Source organism: Vidua macroura, chromosome 15, assembly GCF_024509145.1.
Source record: "Vidua macroura isolate BioBank_ID:100142 chromosome 15, ASM2450914v1, whole genome shotgun sequence".
In the NCBI taxonomy this organism is placed as follows: domain Eukaryota; kingdom Metazoa; phylum Chordata; class Aves; order Passeriformes; family Viduidae; genus Vidua; species Vidua macroura.
In genome coordinates, this window is record NC_071585.1 from 9064238 (window position 1) to 9086598 (window position 22361).

The 22361-nt window shown below is 42.2% G+C and overlaps 1 protein-coding gene and 1 long non-coding RNA gene across 3 annotated transcripts in view; one reads left to right on the forward strand and one right to left on the reverse strand.

Annotated features, from left to right (window-relative positions):
* Positions 1–19046, reverse strand: part of FSTL4 (follistatin like 4) — a 314392-nt gene extending 295346 nt beyond the window's left edge. For both annotated transcript variants that reach the window (XM_053991316.1, XM_053991315.1), the window contains exon 1: positions 18900–19046. The gene's annotated coding sequence lies outside the window, so the exon portion shown is untranslated. The remainder of the gene's footprint in view (positions 1–18899) is intronic.
* Positions 19047–19638: 592 nt separating this feature from the next.
* Positions 19639–21352, forward strand: LOC128815016 (uncharacterized). The gene is made up of 3 exons (XR_008439537.1): positions 19639–19747; positions 20459–20563; positions 21022–21352. It is a non-coding gene; the product is annotated as an uncharacterized LOC128815016 (long non-coding RNA).
* Positions 21353–22361: the final 1009 nt, after the last annotated feature.

Here is a 22361-nt window from a genome sequence, read left to right on the forward strand (position 1 = left end):
CAATTTGCAGTAGCTTGCACCGATTCAATAACCCATTCAGACCTAAAACAGTGACTATTATCTGCACAACAGCTGCATTGATACAACCAAAAGGCTATACAACAGTAATCCAAGGATACATGCTCCACTAAGTTAGATTTTGCTCCCATAGCCTGCGGACTAGAGGCAACAATTCTGCATTTCCCAAAGTCATCTAACACAGAGAAACACAAATCCCACCTGCAGCTGCTCCACCAAGTAATGACCAAGACCTGTAAAAGACACAGCATTTACCAGGTGCTTTTCTGCTTGTTATAGAAAAAAAAAAAAAAAAAAAAAAAAAGAAAAAGAAAACAAATACTTTCCACCTATACTTAAAATGCATCTCGATTTCTGGTGGGTTACTGAGCACAAGACTGCATATTGCATTTGACAGTGATAAAATCAAACTGTCATTGCTACTAGAGACTGAACACAGCTCATATATATATCTTACCTTTTAAGCCCATTTTATCAAAGCTGTAGCACAAATAAAGATGAATTGTATCTCTTTCTAAGCCAGCACAAACCCACCCCTCAATCTAGCAGAAACCACACAATACTTATCACCATTTCACAGGATCCTGTTTAAGCTTACAAATACCTTTTTTTATTATTATTTCCAGTTTTCTTTCAAGATTTTTGTTAAATCCTTTTGACAAAACTTGCTGGTTTTACCTCTCCCTATCAGTTTAAGATTTGTATTGGTTCTTAACCAGGAAGTTGCCTGTAACACACAAACCTGCTGTCTGTGTGCTCAGGCTCGGAAGCACCTGTCAAATTTTGTGCAGAGCCAAGAGCTTTGATTTCCTGGGCAGCAGCAAAAGGATTACTAAAAATTACTAAAGGCTTAAGTCCATCATCCTATCAAACATTTAAAAAGATTAAATCTGTTTATTATATACTTTTAAAAAAACTTTCAATCTGTTTAAATAAATAATTCTCAGTAGACAACACATGCAGTGTAAAGGGATAACTGATCTTGGGTCACATGGCTTGACTCAGGTCCTCAGCCTGAGCAAACTGCTGATGTTCCTTTTACACGTAAGGTCTAGAGTGGGGAAAAAAAGCCTTGTATTCATTACTGGTTTTGCTGATTCTGTACCCAGGTAGGTTTTTTTATTATTTCCTTGGCTTTTCACCAATGCTATTTAAGCAGAATAAAAATCTAAAGACCCAGCCAAGAAGAAAGAGAGATATTTGAATGCCACTGGTGTGACATTCCCCCTTGGGCCAGTGCCCGTGAACTCTATGAGTTCTACTCATGCCCTATTTTAAAGGCCTAAAGGGCACATAAGCTGTGCAAGGGTCTTCTGAACAAGGCACTACACAGGCTTTTTCCAAAATAGGATGAGTGAAAAAATCATAGTGTGGGAAGCTGAATGGCTGGCTTCATCCTTCTGGCCTCCTAGGCCACACTTCCATTTGGTGCATGGATAAGAGATACCTAAACCTTCAGAAAGCTTTCATGTGTCTGAACTACCCTCAAAATCACAGGGAGATAATGAGTTTTACAACTCTCACGTATGTACTGGTTGTAGACTGGGCTCTCCTGTAGAGCAGAAATCTTCAAGGGATGGTCATGGAATCACTGATTCTATGATGATTCTACAAATCCATAATTCTATAGATGACCTCACAGACTATCTTGTTCCAATCTCCTGCCATGGGCAGGGACACCTTCCATAATCACAGGTTACTCCAAGCTCTGTCCAAGCTGGTCTTGAACACTTCCAGGGATCCAGGGGCAGCCACAGCTTCTCTGGGCAGCCTGTGCCAGGGCCTCACCACCCTCACAGGGAAGGATTTCTTCCTCATAGCCAATCCAATTCTGCCCTTTGTTTATTTGAAGCTATTCCCCCTTGCCCTGCTGCTCCAGGCCCTTGTCTGAAGTCCCTCACCTGCTCTCCGTAGGCCCTTGAGGCACTGGAAGACTCCGATATAATGAAGACCAAAAGAAAGTGCAGATGAAAACAACCCAGGTGTCCACTTCTGCTGGGATTAGGAGAGTTTCAGGACCTGCCCTGACAGAACTGCATCATGTTTTCAGTGTCTTTGAAAGCAGAAAAATCCCAGTCTTGATCTTGTGCAGATACTGCTGACCTCTCTAGAGCTGCTGCCCCTTGCCACCAGCTGAGATGAAACTTTCTTCATTCCTGGCCACTCTTCAAACTGCTCCTCAGCTTTTCAGAAAGATAGCTGAAACTGCTTGGAAATGTTATATTTACCCATAACAAACTGCTCATCCATACCTGAGTGACAGTCCTAAGCCACTATATACTGAATCATAGTAACTGCAAAGTCCTGGTGTGCATCTTTTTCACAACAGCTCAACACCAACAGGAGAGCACTCACCACACCTACCTGCCACATTTGTGCTGTGGAATGGAAGCAGCAGGCACAGAACAGATAAGTCTACAATCAATTACTTATTTTCATGAACATCTATTAGTTTTGTACATGTTAACTTTGCCTGATGGGCTTTGGAGAGGGGGTGGCATAATTCTAAATCAACAGCGAGATCACATAAAGCTTTATGGATTTTTTTAAAAATCCCTTTTGTTACATTTTTTTGCATGTACATCTTAGAGTTTCCGTATATATTTCCAGTCTCTGTTCATTGTTATTTATGTTTATGGGTAGTTTGAAGGAATTATTTCCAATAGAAACTGGAAATAACAGAGCAGGAAATTTACTCTCTTTAGAAACCAAATGAAATAGAGGAGGAAAAAAGTAATGCCTGAGAATGATTTTCTTACCTACCAGCTCAGAAAACTGCAGGACATTGAACAGGTATGGAGGAAAAGTGGGTGACAAAGTGCAAGAGAAGCAGATCTGATAAAAAAAAAGGCAGGGGTGGGTTAGAAAAGCACTTGGGTTTAGAGACAACTCAGAGGAACACAGGGCTAGACCTGGACGCTGTCACTTCCAAACACCCTTGGCTTGTATATTGGTGGCAGCCACAGTGGACAAAGACATCTAATATCAGTTTCTCTTTAAATGTTGATATTCCAGATGGTATCTCTCCCAGAGGTTTTGGGTTTGCTTGACTACTTATATTCATTTCTACTTGTGCCTGCAAGCACAGAATTATAGAATCACTGAACATGCTGAGTTAGATGAGACCCAGCAGGATCATCAAGTCCAGCTCCTGACCCTGCGCAGGACTTTGCAAGAATCCCATCCTCTGCCCGAGGGCATTGTCCAAACACTTTTTGAACTCTGTCAGGCTTGATGCTGTGACCACTTCCCCAAGAGCCTGTTCCAGTGGCCAGCCACCCTCTGGATGAAAAACCCAACCTGAACCTCCTCTGACTCAGCTCCAGCCATTTCCTGGACTCCTGTCACTGGTCACAAGAGTGAAGAGATCAGTGCTGACGCACTGCTTCCTCTCATGAGCATACTGGAACCACCTTCTGATTTAAGTAGGACACAAACTCAGCACAAACTGAAGTGGAAATCCCTGTAAGATACAATTTCTATCTCCCTTTCCCTAAGGGTGAAAGGAAAGTGGAGAGGGAAGGAGGGTGAAAGAGAAGGAGCAGATAGCAGGGAAATTATAGATGAATACAATCTCTAAATCCCAAAGGTTCATCTCAGGGAACAAAAACACCAATTATGAGGAAAATAAAAAAGATTGTGTGTGCAAAATCATACTTGGTGGTATGATCACTCCCATTATTTCCTTATCAAGACACTACATCAAACATCTGTATCTTTTCTCTGCTTTATAGCTGCAAGTTTTATTGCAAACCTTTCATAGTTGTATATACCTGCTAAAAAAAAAAAAAAAAAAAAAAAAAAAAAAAAAACCCACAACAAAAAACCCAAAACCCAGTGCTTCCATCTGTCTCCTGTTGCTGATAACCGAGAATGGGTTTGATAGTGAGAAAGCCCATGGCAGACCCAGCAGTGCTGCATGGATGCAGCCCATGCTGTCAGGCGTTTGTTCTGTCTGAGTAAGAAACAGCTTCTCTCTCATTTCATGTCTGCTTGCTTACCAGGAGCTAGATGCTTTAAAGGCAAAAGTCCCTTTATTACCTGCTCATCTCTCACTCCCATTTGCTTCTCACACAGAAGATTACCTCTTTCAAGGTGTTCTTTCCCACTTTTGTTCTCTGCTGAGCTACTGCTTGTCAACATATTTATCTGTTTGCTGCTTTCAGTCAAATAAGTAAAAAAAAAAAACAAGATAAAAAAAGAGCAGGAGGAGGAGAAGCTTCACTGTAGGCACTATATCTGTGTAGCTGGAGAGGGAAACATTGTCAAGTGCCAAGTGATCTGATTCTTTAAATAAAGGGATAAATGAAACAGGAGCATTTGCATGGATCAGCTCGTCATGCTGGGGTAAAACCCAGATGCAGATTTGGCCCATCTCCCACCTGTGCTGGCTTCAGCTAGAAACATCTGCACACCCAGTTATAAAGGTAGTGGCTGTTCTGCAGGACAGAGATCTCCATAGGTTCTAGGTCTGCACTGTGGTTTGGGAAACCACCAAAGTCTTGCATGGCTCAGAGAGAACAGCTCCCAGCCTCATCAAAACTGCTCTTATGCTCATTACAGGTAAAACCTCTTGTATCTGTGCAACCTGAGACACCACCAAGGCTATGGGAAAAATTGGGAATTGGGCTCACATCCCAAATGGCATGGTTTGACACTGGCACAATGCCAGCGCCCCCATGAAAATGCACCTTCCTCAAATAAATGCTGTGAGATGTTATCAGGAACAGAGCAGAGCAGGCCCAAGCTTAATAACAAAGGAAAAAAAAAAACTTTATTAAACTACTACTACTACAGAAAACACATAAGCTAAATCCAGGATGAAGACCTTTTAAAACACCCCTCCTCCTCCCAATTCCTAAAACACCCACCATGAAACATCACCCGGGATTCCTGATCAAATTACCACCCTTCAGATAATCAATACTCAAACTATCAAGGGAGAGAGAAGTCTCTCTTGCACCACAGACCCCCCAGGAAACACAGTTTCCACCTCCTGTGTTTCCCTGTCACACATGGCAACCGTCCGGAGAAAATCTGCCAGTGTGACCCTCTCCTTTCCATGTCACAGTGCTCTCACCACCGTGCATGGACAGACTGCTCATAGGGCTCCTTTAAGGATGCTTTGCCACGGACTCAAAGGTACAACAGTTCAGCTTCTCATCCTGGGACTACAGTCCCCCCCATTTTCCCCTGGGGCCAAGGGTCCAAGAACAGAGATCATCTTCTTTCCCGAAGACAGAGGGCATCACCATTCCCTCCTCAGCTTTCTTCTGTTCTTGCCATTCCTGTGCTGTTAGAAGCTGAAGCAGGTCTCCCTGGGTCACCACTGCATCCCCCTAAAATGCAGTCTCCATTGCAGGAGATTTTGGTTCAGTCCATGGCTAACAAGAAAAGTCCAGACAAAAGCTACTTCATCATCTCCTCCCACCTAAATATTCCTTCTTCTAACATGTCAGGTCCCGGACTGTCTCTCTTCCACTACAAATCAAGGAGGAGTAATATTTTACAAAGCCCTCATTTCTTGGAAAGGGTTAAAAGTTCAGACTCCCTGGATGGCTGATATCTCGGCCCAGCATTCCGTCTCCCACGCTGGGCATCACCCCCCCCCCCTTTCTCCTTCTCCTCTGCCAGCCAATTTCCAGGTGCCGCCAGGCTCTCTGTCACCTTCCCTCTGTGGGGGAGGGGACAAAGGCATCTCCGCTTCTCTCCACCCTTCCGTCCAGGAGCTGGCTCGGTTCCAGACCCTCAGCCCCTCGGCCTACCTGGACAAGGCCGCGTGGCTTCCCCTCCCCCTCCCAGCCTGTAGCTGGGCAGGGGAGAGTCTGCACTCTCTGACGACCGGAACCAAAAGAGACAGTTCCCCTGGGAGTTCTTGCTTTTAACCCCCTGTGTTCTCAGAGGCGTGTCCATACTTTCAGTGGTCACTCCAGGTGCCAATATCCAAACCTGACCACTGATTGGTTTGACCCAACTTCCTGGAAAAAAATTCACTTCCATGTCAAACCACGACAGCTTGGCAGGCAGTTTTGAAGCACTGGCCTTTACCTTTGACTTTTCCAACAGATACAAAGAGGGTTTTTTCAGTTTTCAAAATCCTTTGGGAGTAGTTAGAGATAGTATACCAGAAATTCATTGCTGAGTCATGCTAAGACTCTTCAGCAGAACCAAATATTCATGTTTCCCATTCATTAATTAATGCTAATAATAATTTAGCAGTCCCTTGATATGACACACTTCTCTCTATACGCACAGCTCTTCTCACAATCTCCCCATCTCTGCTTCCCTTCCCACGCTTGTCTTGGTGTTTGTGGTTCTTTTTCCCATCTCTGTGTGGTACTGACAGGTGCTACAGATATGCTTGAATTTGTGACAACCTTGTTAAATCAAAACGAATCACTTCTTACATTCAGAGATCCGCTTCACTGAAATAAACAGGGAAGTATTTTCCTGTACAAATCCTGGTAGCTGCAGCACTCTCGATGCCATTATTTGCATTAGAAGGAACACACAGGAGCAGCCTCTCAGCAATGATGAGCTTCTACTCCCTGTGCTACAGGGCACCACAGGGATGAGACGAAGAGCTGTTTTAAAATTGTCTAAAAAATACCAACCCCAAATAATTTTTCCAAGTTTGCATTAAGGTTTTTACAAGTTCATATTTTCACTTTAGCTCAGTTGTTCTTGTTTTTGATTCCAGCTGATTTGTTAATCTTTAATTAAGACCTCTTGGGCAAAAGGAAGAGACAGAGCAAGAACACATGTTTAAATAGATAAGAGAAACTAATACGTGGGCTGGAATATTGATCACTCAGGTTTAAATTCATTTGATATTGATAGAAATAACACTCGCAGAATTGGCAAGAAGGTGTTCTTTTCTAGAAGGCTGTTCATGATGAAAATCACACAGAGGGAGATGGTAAAAGCAAAGGGTGCTTCAGCCACAGTAATAAAAAAGCAGTGACTTCAGCAGGAGATGGACTGAGCCCTAATTGACGCAACACATGCAGAGAACACAGCACATAATTTCAATATTGTCTTGCCAGCCTACCCAACAGATACTGAGCAGACCCCAGCATCGTCTTCTTTAATGCAATATTTATCAAGAACCTATATTTTTCAAAGGAGATATTTATTGACGTCTTGTTGCCTGGCTGAACTGCAGCATGCAGATGTTGTATATATTTCAAGGAGAATGTCATCATTATGAAATAGGGCACAATGTTAACTCTCTCTTTTAAATTAATATTCAGTTGTTTGTGGTTTGCATTGCTCATCACTGTGAACTGTCACCTCGGAAGCTCCTTTCTTAGGGCTGGATACATTCCCCTCCTGCTCTGCTTCCTTAGAGTAACTCTGAGCATGCAGGTCAAAATTCATGCTGAGAAACAAGCCAGGAAAATGCCTATGCACCACTTGCCTTCTCCAAATACAATGTTTTGAGACATAAATGATGAATTGGGCTTGCAGTGACACTCAGCACTGGGGCGAAACTCACCCCTTATGATGAATTGCCTCCTGGAGAATTTTCTATGATGGTTATCATCAGCCATGGTTCCTTTCCTTGTACTTGCTGCATTCCAGCATGAATCCTGACACGGTTAAGGGATGACGTCAAGCAGATTTCAATACTCTCTGGACCTTGATCTTTTTGTTCTTTATTTGCATAAAAAGTGTGGTTATTAGAATAGCTGTGATTGTAGTTTTTTTAACCCTGATTATTCCCAGACAAACCAGGACAAATATGGAACAAACTGTATTATGAGTTTCCTTTCTTTCAGTTTTTTTAAATATACTCAGTTGTTTATCCTTCACAGCACAGAGCTTCAGGGAAGGTCAGGAAGGCCCAAACAAGTCGATAATAACAGGCAGGTGTGCAAGGGGTATGTCCTGCAGACATATAGACATGCTATCAGCTTTGTAGCTGGTAGAACACGTAGCAAAACAAGTTCAGGATTTTCAGATAAGTCCTTTCCAACCTACATTTTTTGCCTGAATTAATTAACAAATTTTTGATGTGCCAATGTGTATGCTTCCTAGTACATAATCCAAATGCTAATAATTTCCGTACATTTCTGTGGTTTTAACTTGATCAGTTCCCAAGGGTTTCCTTCCACTTATTGTCTACCTGCTGAAAGAAAGCTCTACCCTTCAGTGTTTATGAAATTGTACATGGCAGGCAAGGAAAACTGAAAGGGACCAGTGAGAAGCTGAATCAGAATGGGTGAAGGAGGTAGGAGCTGTCAGCAGTGAAGTAAAACAATAATTGAATCTTAAAAGCTCAGTGCTACAGTGCTATAACTGATAATAAAATGTTCTTTTAGTTGTCTCAGTAGTCTAAATTACTGCTAATCAAGTTTGATTTCAATAGCCTTAAAAATAGAAACTTACAATAGATTTCAGAATAACCAACATATTAAACAGTAACATTTATGCATTTGCAAAGATCTGCAGAAGCTGATTCAGACTGGCATTTAGTCAGTAATTTTCAGCCAAAGGTCATAGACTACAAAATTATTATGCTGGGAACCTCTGAACCTATTAGTGAAATGGAATTGGGTTCCCTCCACTTGTGCACCTCTTGTTCTACCCTCAAGCTGAGGACACCAAAAACCAATGAGCCACTTAACAACATTCATTGCTGAAAGGATTTTAGGGAGGATGAGGAAAATTACATCTTAGGAGCACCATGGGGACACCTGGACAACACCACAGGGGCTGTGGGCTGCAACCCCCCACCCTCTCCTAAAGCACTGGTTCTTTCAGAAGTCAGGGCCCTGCTCCTGCACCTGGGCTGGCATCTGGCACTGCCTGGATAGAGTGGTGGAATCTGATTGAACTGCTTGGGTACACATGAAAAATGCAGTGGGATGGATGTCCATGTGCCAAGATTGGGGTGCATTCCTGGGTGTTGCTTAGCAACTCTGAACATTCACTCCATGGACTGCTGATGGTCACAGAACTGCCCGGCTCCATCACGTAGGGCTGCTCTGCAGAAGAGTAAATACCATTTTCATCTGGGCCTGGTTTTTCACAGATCCATAAAAATTCATGAAAGAACACACTTTTATGCATTTGGCTTCTAACAGTTGGGAAAGTTTACAAATCTTTGACTCTAATGCGAGAAAAAGGAAGACATTAAACTTTGTCCCTGAAATGGTAGTGCAAGCCTGAGGCTTTGGTCTAAGGATAACACTGGAATTCCATGGCAAGTCCTTATGAAAAACCTTCAATCTCAACCTGGAATTCAAAAATCCAGCTCAATTATTCTTGGCATTCTGCTCATTCCCAATGAGAAAGATGCAGCTGAACTCCCATCCTCTCTGGCATACACAGAGCACTAATGGTGTTACACAGGTATTATCCTGATCAAAATCTCCTCCTGCAACCTCAACATAAGAATTTGGCTGTCATCTCTATCCACTCAGTTGGAATCCATCAATAGCTGTTGCAGAAAGAGGGAAGAAAATGCTATTTATGTGATGTGTGCTTTCTAAACTGGCATTTTACAAGTTCAGTATGTTAATCAAAATGAACAAAAAAATGACTACAAGTTGCCTTTGGTAAAGATTTTTGACCCCACACTGTTACAGCACCTTCTCCAGCTACACCAGCATCTGCCATTCTCATGGACCATCTCAGAAGTCTCCTCCTCACAAGTATTTTTCCCCAAATGAGACCAGCCTGGACTGTGCATTACATCCAGCCTCTGCCAGACATCATCTGTGAGGAGCAAATCTCCCTCATGTTCCACTCAAAGCTGAATGTCTACCACTGAAGCAAAAACTCATATTAAAGGTTAAAACAACACACACCAGGACAGCCTGTGCCCCTTGAGAGGGAAATGTCTGCTTGAATTCAGGTTCATAGCCTTGTTCCATTTTATTACAAAGGCTTGAAACCAAGCACAGCATAAAGTATTTCAGTAAGGGCCCTTCTTACTCAAAGAACAAAGTCCTCCTGGTATTTTATAATTTTGTGCATTAAAAAAAAAAAAGTAAGAGCAATTAATTCAAGGGTTATTTAAGTATTATTGAAGGGGAGAGATTAAACATATTTTGCTGTAATGACTTAATTTGGATAGGAAAAAAGTTAATAAACTGCAACCTGTGCAAGTTTTTGAGAGAGGTGACTGCTTTCTAGGTGTCATTTAAGCATAGTCCCACTTCTAATAGCATTCTGTGAGAACAAATTCAGACTACAAGAGAAGAAAGAAAGTTAAAATAAATTTTAAGAAGAGATCCAGAAACTTCATTTCTACTCTCTTCACTTGTTAAACTCAGTATCTAAACAGGAACAACCCCCCAAACCGGAGTGTCTCTGTCTTCCATCAGAGGATTCAGTAACAGTTGTAAAGGACACTCTGAATACCAACCACACATGGAGCCCAAGAACCAATTGCTGATCCAATGAAAATACTAATGAGAAAAGCAATTAATTAGAATCTCAATTTAAAATTATGAAACAAGTTGTTATGAGGTTACCAACTCCAAGTTGACCACTTAAAGTGTGTTTCTCAGAGCAACAGCTTGGAATTCCAGGTAAAACAAAAATATGCAATACTAATATATCAAAATTAAAATGAAATATTTTCACTTCACTGACAAAAAAGTTCTAGTTTTTATTCAAATATATTTGCAATTTCTAATTTTTCAATGAACTTTGACACATCAATCTTCTATAGAAGAGAAATGCTAAACTTCAGATATAACACATTGTACATACACATTCTATTGTTAAGACTGACGGCTGTTTTTTACTGCAAGGTTTGCTGTCATCCTTCTCTTTTTTTCTTATTTCTTTTCAGTGCAGAATTATATTCATAGCATCCTGCATCCCACAGCACTGAAAACACCAGTAACGCTGGACCAACAATCCTTCACAACAAAGCCCTGGACCCAAAAAGGTCATTTTTCCAGTCATAGGCTGAAAACCCTTGTACCAACAGGACATATTTAATTTGTGGCCTCAGTCCCTTGCAGGAGATATGAACAGAAATGTTCAATGAGCCAGGAGCTTTGCTTTGGCTCCTCACTATTGTGACACACACAGGAAACATTTTCCTCCTGCTCCAGGCTACAACAGTTCAGAGACCTGTGAGGTAGGACAGTGGCACATTTCCATGTTCATAACGCACCCAAGGAAGTTCTGTTCCATTGCCTTTCAGTTTCCCTAAGTCCATGGATACCAGGAAGCACATTTCTCATAGCAAATCACAATATACACTCACGGGCAGAGTGTGACTTAGCATCCTTTAATAGCCCTCTGCTAATCCTAGAAATTAAGTATGGTTTTAATAGTTTACTCAATGCTTGCCAGGAATGCCTTTGACCTCTCTGTCCCTCTTATACCTCTTTTCCCAGCCCTTCTGAATCCCCAGGCACCCACCAGATACCCCACAGCATCTCACTTTGCACAGTCAGCACAGCCACAGGTAACCAATGCTAAGAGATATCACAAACACAAAAAAATCAGTAACATCTTAAGGGGAAGACAACTAAATTAATACTGGTTTTGTCTTCTTGTACAGCCAAACATGCTCCAGGTAGACACAATCAGAGGCAGGTAAACAGAGGCTTTGACAAACACAGGAATCCTGGGTGATGGGAAAACCTCTGTCCCTGCTTGACACATCCACTCTGTAGACCCTGGGAAGAGTCAGGTGTGATGAGCACTGTGGGGTGCCGGGTTTCAGCTTGCAGCAGGTGAGCTTAAGTCAGCTTAGATGGGGAAAAATCCCTAGCAGGGTCATTTAGCCATCCACTCATTTCATAGGAGGAAAACACTGAATGCAAGTGTATCCTGGAAAATGACAACCTCTTTATCTTCATTCATTTTGCTACAGATATAGAAGCATGGCAAGCATCACAGAAGCTTACGCACACTGTTTTAGCAGTGTTCACTCTTTCAGAGTGGGACAGGCTCTCACTGCACTGTCCATGGTTAAGTAACCAAGGCTTTACCTCCTATTGCTATCTTATAAAAAGTAAAGTAAAAAATCAAAATTCACTATGCGTAGAAAGGAGTGACAGACCCACAAAGCATATGAAGGCAAAAGAGTTGTCTTTCAAAAGCTGAAAATTATATTGATTTCTGTTGACTGGTTTTGTTCATTATGTGCTTGGGAATATTCTCTGCTGATCCCAATGCAGAGCTGTAGCTGTGAATTTAAGCAGACTCTATTATACTGACAGAAAAATCACATCCTTAACCTTAGATCCCCAGAGGCACAATTATTAACCTTTGGGACAGCTTTTAAAGAGCAGTTTGTGGATAGAAAATGGCAGCTTTTAGCTTGTAATGCAGAGCTGAACAGAAAATGATATTCTCATGTGTCAAAATCGGATGGGGTAGGCAGACCCCCCACCTCAGTGAGTAGATCAGCTTCTCCACAGAGTTCAGTGAGGGCTTAAAAGAAATTCCTGTGATGCCCTATTGGATTGCCACAGGCCCACTGATTCAAACCTTTTTAGACATCCTAAGGCATTTCCATTAGACTGATAAAGCAATTTCTACATTTATCCACATGCTCAAGAGATGGGAGATTTTTAAAGCTAAATGATTGCTCTCTATTAGATTTGCATCTTCTGATTTTTTTCCCCTGGAGACTAAACCTTAAAGCTTTCTTCCCTTTTGGAAATAAAACTTTCCCAGGATGGGAGTCAGAGTGCAGCACTCCTGTCTATACAGTTGTGATAGGAAGAGGAGAAGGACAGGAGATGTAAACCCCTCACCCTCAAGCCTGCAAAAGCAGCACATGTTATCCCACATTAGAGAGGTCCAGGCTAAGAATCAGTTCACTAAAGAGAAAAATTGATATATTTTTTAGACCTTTTTATGTGAAATGATCCAAGGAGATGCTCCACTGTCTATACAAGTGCAGGAGTTAGTGGGATGGATCTCTCCTTGCCTGGCAGCATGTGTTCAGTGTTGGGGGAAAATTTCATATAGTGGAAAAGCTTAATTCTGTAATACTTTTAGCTTTTACCAGTTTCACCTACCTAAGCCTCCCTTATGTCAGGAATGCTGGGGTTGGAGGGGAAAGAATGGATTCACTTTCCTTCTGAATTGAGGAAGATATAAATTATAATTACGATATTCCTTCTTTAAGGTTTTCCTCAATGTGCTGGCTAGGGATTGATGGAAAGGAACTTACTGGGAGCCAATCCCATGCACGGAAGCTGGGCTGATGGGGGAACAGAGGTGTGGAGCATGGGCCAGCCCAGCAGCCCCATGAGGCTGGGAAATGCTCTATCCTCAGCTGTAACACAGAGCTGCAGCATCACAGCCAGAGCTCCCAAGGAAACTTGTCCTATCACCATCAGCATGTTCCATTCTGTGAATTATGACCAGCCTGAGGACATGAATGCAGCTGTTTTGAAGTGACATGAATTCCCAATTCTAGGATGGTATTCTCAGCTCAATCCTTTACCAGCTGTGCCCAGTATCCTCCACTGATTCATGGATTTCTTCCCCTTTTTATTTTTTTTTTTAGTTATCATTATTCTCAACTTTCCTTCCTTCTCTCACCATCTCTCACCATGCCAGGTCCAGAACTGCACCTGTGAAATCAGTTCAGTCTCTCCTGTTTCCCTGCTCACATGCCCAGCTGCTGCCTTAAGCTCTCTCCACATGGGGCATTACTACTAAAACATGGTTTTATAAGCTGTTCCCTATCCTTCCAGTTTATAATCATGAGCTGAAACAAGCTGAAACACAGGGGTTAAACTGAGCACATAAACAGTAGCCAAGCAAGTGTGTCCTCATCACCCTCAAACCACCACAGGTCTTCTCTACTTATCAGAGAGAGAAGACTTGTTTTAGGTGCTAAGCCATCAGAAAAAAAAAATTCAGATATAATTTAAACAGGTTTTTAGATAATCTATTACTTCTTTAAACATAAACCAGCCCAATGATGAATACACAAACATACACATCAAAATTGCACAGTGCAATTTTCTCACTATGCACAACAAAATAATTCATACAATGATTGGAGACTAATATTAAGGCAAATTATTAATTTAATTACAAATAGCACTGCTGTAAGTAAAAGGAAACCCCACTCACTAAATAACCTGGGAACATAATTATTTCAAACACATCCCATGGGGCTTATTTCATCATCCTTTCATGACCTCAGAGCAGATCATGTAAAGAAAATGGACCATGTGTTTTCCCACAGAAATGTAGCCATCCAATTCCTTTCCACTTTCTTTCACCTAATGCTACTGAAAAGCATACAAATCACTCAAGATAATGAATAATAATAATAAAAAAAAAGCCATCTCATCCTGCCTTATTTCTTCCTGGAGCTGATGGATAAAGTTATTTGAATCCTTAAGGATGAATCTGGGTGGGAAGGTAGTGAACACATGAATTCAGTGGGAGTAGTTGGCCAAAACAGCTATCCCTGTGTGGGGCAGCCAAGGGTTAGCAATGGGAAATGGGACAGCAGTGACTGTGTGTAAGGCAGGAGCAGACATTTGTACCTGTGCACAGAGAGGAAAACCAGACACCAGGGACCAGCTCAATGACCCAGCACACAAATGGCACCTGCACGTTCAGCATCAGGAAGAACATCACTTTGAAAGCAGCTGTAAACATCTAGGTAGAGAACCTTTTCTTTATGGAGAAACCTCTGTGGTTCCCTGAGATCTAAGATTACCAAATCTCAGTTTGGATGGCAGCTTCCTGTTTGACTGCAGTTTCTGTGTGTGCAAATGTCAAAATGGAGAGGGTTATGCACTTGTACATCAGCAGTGGTTTTGACTTTCCCACTGGAAATCCTTTTTGTCCAAAAGCTGCCCTAAAGGTCAGAAATCAATGCCACATTCTCAGGGGGTTGGAGTTAAAATTGTGTTATTGCCCAGCTCCCCACTTTGGAATAGCCACTGGGTGCAGCAGAAAGCCTGACACAAGCTCCTGCTGGGATCCCACATGGAAATCATGTTCTTTGGAGCAAAAATAATCCCACCATGATTGACCTGGGAGAAATGCAAGAGCCACACAACATTTACAGAGGCCATACAAAGTGCACTGAATAACACAGAGGTGCTCAACACCTCACCAACCAATCTGCAACAGTGGAAACAAGTTACCCAAAAATTCCGTGGATTTCATCTGCCAGTGAAATTCCAAATGAAACTTCTACTTTGAGAATTTGGATGTGCTCTGCAGCACTAGCTGGTATTGACAACTACATAAATCTCCACATTTGATCCTGAAAGGCTCCTTCATTTTTTTTTTTAGCTGCCCTCAGTGGGGAAGAGCCTGTGTAGCACTCACCACCTGGCAAGTGACACAGCACCCGTGGCTCTTCTTGTTCAGGAGAAAAGACAAAGGGAATTTAGCAGATTTTAAACTGCAAATTCTAACAAGCAGCCACTCACGTTTGCATTAGCAGGGGGATGTTTTAACCTCACAAAGACAGCCGTGCTGGGGACAGGGGTCCTTCAACCAAACTGAAGCCCAGAACTGCAAGAGCTCAGCAGTTGTGCATCTTGATGTCATGCAGCAATCTGGCCCCAATTCATCAACTCAGTTGTTTCCTGTTTATCAGATTAATTAAATACTGAAATTTGATTTTAAATTGATGTTTTAATTTTCAAGCTGTATTAGATTTCCCTTATGTTCAGAATATAAAATATTATTCTTTAGTCGTGTTTTAATCAAAGGCAAATAAGGAATATCCAGGAATCTGTTCTTAACTCTACATTTAAAAGACTGGGAAAACATTAAGAATGTGGGTGAAGCAAAAGTTCAACTACAGGAGGAAGATTAGGAGGAAAATAAATTCATATTCCTTAATCTAGTAACTAGCCAAGGAGATTTTTAATACAAGGACACACACAGGGGAGTTACCTGCTAAATATGATGTTGAAAAGAAATCCTACACTTGTGCTCTAAGTAGGAAGTGAACTAGAAGGAAACTGAGCACTAGTGCACATTTTAAAAGATACCAAGGGATGTTTCCAGTGTGGGTGTGTGGGTTTTGCATGGCCTGCTTTTTGGTAGCAGGGGTCCACAGAGGTGGCTTCTGTGAGAAGCTGCTGGAAGCTTCCACCATGTCTGGCTGAGCCAGTCCCTGATGGCTCTGAAGATGGACATGCTGCTGGCCAGGGCTGGGCCAATGAGAGAGGTTGGTAACGCCTCTGTGATAACATATTTGAGAAGAAAATCAAAGCAAAGTGGGGCACAGCTTTTTCCTAGCCAGAGAAGAGGGGGATGTGAGAACATGTGAGGGAAACAACATGGAGACGCCATGGGCAGTGGAGAGGGAAGGGCAGGAGGAGCTCCAAGGGCCAGAGCTGAGATTCCTCTGCAGCCAAGGTGAGACCATGGTGAGGCAGCTGAGCCCCTGCAGCCCCTGGGGATCCACGGGGGATGCAGAGATCCACACACAACCCCTGGGGATCCACGGAGGATGCAGAGATCCACTCCCAGCCCCTGGGGATCCACCGGGGATGCAGAGATCCACCCACAGCCCCTGGGGATCCATGGGGGATGCAGAGATCCACCCACAATCCATGGGGTAGGTGTCCATGCTGGAGCAGGTGGATGCCTGGCAGAGGCTGTGACCCAGTGGAAGATTCAGTGGAGAGAGGGTCTTGCTTCCAGGCTGGAGCAGCCTGGCCTTGGAGGACTGCACCCCATGGAAGCGTGATCCACGGCACAGCTGTTTTGGGAGGACTGAGAGAGAGATTGGAAACACTCTGGAGAAGTTCACGGAGAGCTGCCTCGTGAGAGATGGACCCCACAGCCAAACAGGGGAAGGATTCCTCTCCCTGAACAGCAGAAGAAAATCTTGGGTTTTTTTTGACTGACCAAAACCCCCACACCACCTCCCTGCACTTTTGGTGGGAAAGAGGGAGGGGCTGGGAGGAAAAAACATGTTTTAAGGTATTTTACTTCACTTCTCATTATTCTCCTCTGATTCTGATAGTAATAAAATCACTTTGTACCTTTGAGTTGTGCCTGTTTTGCCCTTGGAGTGTTTTCTCCTGGTCCTTATCTCAACTCATGAGCCCTTTGTTAAATTTTTTTGTTTCCTCTGCCCAGCTGTAGCAGGGGAGGATGAGTGATCGACTTTCATGGGTTCCTGGCACTGGGCCAGCACCAAACCACAACAGTGGGAACCCTACACCTTTAGTCTTGGTAGTCAGAACGAATTAGCTGTTAACAGGCATGGCTGTCATCATCTTGTCATACAGCACCCCAGGTTCAGCAGCCAGTGTGGGAGAGGGGGAGCAAGGTGAAAGTCTTACAGCTGTAAGCCCAGATGTTAAGGGACCTCTGTGTGAGATTCTCAGTGTAAAAACAAAGAGAAAAATTAATCTACACTGCACCAAACTGGGCACTTCAGGATGACTTCGCAAATATTGATGGTGAAACTACAGAAAGCACCTCCAACATCCCAAGAGCAGCAGCAGAAAAGACAGATGGACTGTCTTAGGACTTCTTAAGGACTTAAGATGTACTTATGTACAGCTCTAAAATGATCAAGGTCCCCTTTCAGCCCTACTTAAGTCTTCTACTCTCTTCTCAGATAAGGCATCAGTTCACTCTTTGCCTCAGCTCCTCTGCTCTAAAATGGACTCAATTTTCTTCTGCCAGCACTGCCTGTCTCACCTGGATGTCAGTGCAAGCTTGTGCCACACCACCCACCTGTACATTAGGAAGTCTATTTTCTGAACAATAGACATGTGAAAGAAGGTATTAGCTAAAGAGACACAATGTCAAATGTTATGATTGGAATTACACAGACAGCACCTGGCTGTCAGCAATGTCCCCACTGAGGCCAGCTGGAACTCCTGTCTATTTGTGCCTGGAAAATCTCCACTGGAACACATGGCCTGAAAATCCATAGAATCATAGAAGGATTTGGGTTGGGATGTACCTTAAAGACCACTTAGTTCCTACCCCCTGCCATGGGCAGGGACACCTCCCACTAGACCAGGTTATGGTTTACATGTTTGAGTAAATGGATTCCAAGTCCCTGAAGATGTAGGTGAGGAAAACAACATAGAGATCTAACCTTGAATCTTCTCTATCTTAGGGCACCATGTTTTCCAAAGGGGCTTCAACTCATCTCCTTCGTGTACATTTACAAAACTGCTCACTTGTGCACATTAAACTGGATTTGGGACTGTTATTAGGCTATTTTCAGGACAGGATTTAGAGTTTACATTAGAAGATTTCAGTTTAGAAAATAAATCAGATAAGCAGAAAAGAAGTCAAGGAATATATTTTTTCATTGCATTAGCCTGCAGCAATTTCTGTTTCAATATAAAAAAAGAAAACTATCACAACTCATTGATGCAGAAGTGTATAGGTAAATGTCAGTGCAAGTACAGTACAAATCTCTCCTAATATCATTTGATGTGAAAAAAAAAATACTGATTTTTCTGGCTTTTAACTTCATAGAGGTCTGTGATTTCATAATGATGTTTAACTCAGGAAATTAAGAGAGAAGATAGGTGCACTTAGAGAGGGTTAATAGGCTCACCATAGATAATGCAAAAAGATGCTGCCAAAACCATAATAGAGGCAGATCATTTAAAATTTGATAGGATCATTTAAGACCAAAGGCAATACACATGAAAGACAGTTCAATGTTTGCCCAGTAAACAGAATAATGATAAATTGGCCTTGTGAACACAACCCAGGTGCAGATGTAGTTTAAGGGATGATATAACAGCTCTCTGTCCAGAGAAGCAATTGTTTTCTTTAGAGATTTGGCTTTGTTACAGGCAGTTTTAGAAATGCACAGAACAGGTAAATCCAAACAGCCACAGAAAGGGGAATGATGCAGCTGCAAGTGGGGAGTTCAGGACAATCTCTAATTTAGTTTAGATATCAGGAAGAATTTCTTGACTTACAGGTTTGTGAGGCACAGGTTGCCCAGAGAAGTTGTGATTGCCCCATCCCTGGAAGTGTTCAAGGCCAGGCTGGATGGGGCTTGAAGCAACCTGGGATAGTGGAACGTGTCCCTGCCATGGCAGGGGTGGGAATGAAATGAGCTTTAAAGTTCCAGAAGCCCAAACCGTTGTGTGGTGCTGTGAGGTCACAGAAGTGTCCTGGCTGGTGATGCACTGGAGAGTCTTCCAGGTGCTCTCAGGGAAACCTTGCTTACCACATAAAGGTGCTTCTGCCTTTCAAGCAATGGCTTCTTTTCAAAATTACAGATCCTATTAAATCACACAGAAAATGAGAAGAATGTAATAATCATGAGCACTTTTAGGATACATCACTGATTAATAAGCCGCAGCAAAGCACTGGGTTCCCTGTGAGCTGAAGTATCACCCCACTCTTCATATCTGCCCCTGTGTACAACACACAACAGAAATGCTGGTGAATTTTTGTCTTTACTTACATTTTGGGCAAGTCACTTTGCTTACTGCTCAATGACCATTCAGTTAAAAGTAAGAACAGCCCAGTCCACAGGCACATCCCCATAATCCAGGTCTGTGATGCCAAACCTGCAGAGTCCTTTGATAACACTGCCCTTCACTCTGGAGATCGGGAAACTCTCTTGGTATTAGCTTTTTTTTTTTTGTTGTTGTTTTCCTTTTATGCCTTTTCATTTATGGTAGAGTCTCCTCACCTCACAGATGGGCATGTCATAATAGAATTTGTCTCCACCCACATTACTCCAGCAATTAATTTTACACCTAAGCAACTTGGCAAAAAACATCTTGTTTCCAGCCCTGGTGAGACTCATCTCCAGGTTTGTGTCCTTCACTGAGCCATTGCAGATGTGTGCCACAGCCATCAAATGGGACTGAAGGCGGGAGGCCAGAGCTCAAGAGGCAGCAGGGAACATGCCTGCCCCGTCCTGGCAGCCCACATCAGGGCAAAGCTTGTTACACTCTCCATATTTTTATCCCTTTATAAATGAAAAAAAAAAAAAAAAAAAGCATCTTCCATGAGCCTGGTTTAGTGTAACTTCTCTCTTCAAAACCATTCAAACCATAATGAGCTCCTCAAGGAAGATCCTCTGAGTTAACTAAAAGATAACATAATAGATAAATTAACAGCATTACAACCCTAAAGGGACAGTTTCTTTCAGAATTAAGTCAGTCTATTTTATTAAGCTTAACTCATTTTCAAGGAAAATATTTTTGAAGGGAGAAATGAGTGATATAAAATATAAGTTTCCATCAAAGAGGTAATATAATTGTTCAGTATAAGGAGAAAAGAAAGAAGCAATAGTAGCAATTTTAATGGCACTGACATTGAATCAAACTTGAGCTTGACAAACCTTGGAAAAACATAATGCTATAATAATAAATATTTAAATTGTATTATCCATTGGGAATCAGCCTCTCTTATACTGTGCATATCTCAGATGTTTTGTCACTTCTGTATGATCGTTGCTCTACATAAACAGCTCCATGTCAGAATTTACTCCTGATTTTTCTCTCTGCCCCTTGTACAGCTGAGACTTTGCTTCCAGGTCACAGGTCTGGGAGAAAGGAAACCATTCTCACCACTTTCTAGGTGTTCAAATAGCTGAAATCCTCATTTATTTGTCTACTCTGAAGTGAGTATTCTAACGAGGAAAATATGAATTCAGCAGAGAAAATCGTCTTGTGGTTTCGCAGCAGCTTTTCTCAGGATGAAATTCTGGCCACGTGGAAGTAATGACAAGGCTGCTTTTAAGTTCAGCACAACGAAATTTCCAGCCTTTATAGCTAAACCTGAAGCTTTAAAACACAGAATGACCTGGGCTTATGAAAACTGAATTATTGTTATTTAGGTTTGATGCTTATAACATTAGTAATTTCTTCAATGTATGCTCATTCAAAACCTGAAATTTCTAAACAATGGCCTATTTACCCTCTATGTTTATTTATGTAAACATATATCATTTTCCTATTCAAAGATAGAACTCATTTTTCCAATAATGCTCTCTCCTCTATCATTTTTGTGAAAATAACTATCCAGTAAAGCGAAAAGAGAAAAAAATTTATTCTGAAAATAATTTCTATTTTTCAACAGAATATTTAAATCAATCTGATGTGTCACCTGGAGTAAAGTCAGAAATCTCAAATCATGATATGTGACAAAGCACCTCCAACACTGCTGGGAGCACCCGTTCTTACGTGAAAAATCTGCATAAGAGGCTTTGAAGGAGAGCAAACATATCTAAATCAGGGAAATCACAGCTCCTGACCTCAAAAAGGTGCACACCTCCATAAACTCAATAATCCCTACCAGTATCCTCTGCTCTCTGGGCCTCCTGGAAACACCTATGGGCTCCAAGGTTAATTTCTCACTCAAGTCCAAGGGTAGAGCAAGCTCCAAGCAAGAGAAGAAACTTTGTATTAAACAGAGAGTTTGGAGTGGCCAGGCTCTTTAAAAGCGCATGGTCTTAGCATGGCAAACAGGAAACCTGCATTTTTGAGTGGACAATCAGATATATAGAATCATAGAATGATTTGGGTAGGAAGGATCTCCAAGCTCATTGTTACAAAACCCACAGCTATGGGCAGGAACAGCTTCCATTAGAGCAGAAGCCCCATCCAAGCTGGCCATCAATACACTCCACATTGGTAGCAAACAACTTCACTCTACAATTTGTGTTTGCGCCATTCCTCATGTAAAAATTGCACAGCAGGAGATGAACAGCACTCAGACCTTTCAGTGTTCAGACTCGTTCTTTTCCATGCACACACAAGCCAAGGCCAGCAGCACATGCCATGGCTTCCCAAGGCGCTGCTCTTTCCAGAGGCATCACACACCCCACGATTTCATTACAACAATTTCATCTGCTCCAATGATGGCTGCAGCTCTGTGCCTTCCAGGGGGATGATGACCACAGGCCTGGGGTCACTGCAGCTGTGGACACTGTGGGCCCTGTCCCCCTTTCCCCCTTGCCCATTGCAGGTCCCCATTTGCTGGGGCATGCAGGTGCCCGTTCGCTGGGTCGGACCACACAGCCTTTATGGACCCACCTGTGACTACACAATTTTATATTTTGTTCAAGGGCTTGGTGGTTCATTCTGGGCAAAAAACTCACATCTCTCTCTGCCATGAAAGCCACAGTGGCAAGTCAAGGTGCACAGTTAAAATATCCTTTAATTCTTATAAGCTGAATCTGCATAAAGCCAAATCCAACAACCTTGCAATGAAAACCTCATCTTTGTCATTTTATCTCAAGTGGGGATCTTGAAGATAAAAAGGCACCATTTTCTAATTTATTAATGAATAGAAAATATGGTATGTAGAACTTTTGGCTTCAGGGTTTGATTTAGGTTTTTTTAATTTATATTATTTATTAATATTTTTAATCAATCCTACATATATATAAACCGTTATGAATACATAAACCTATAAGA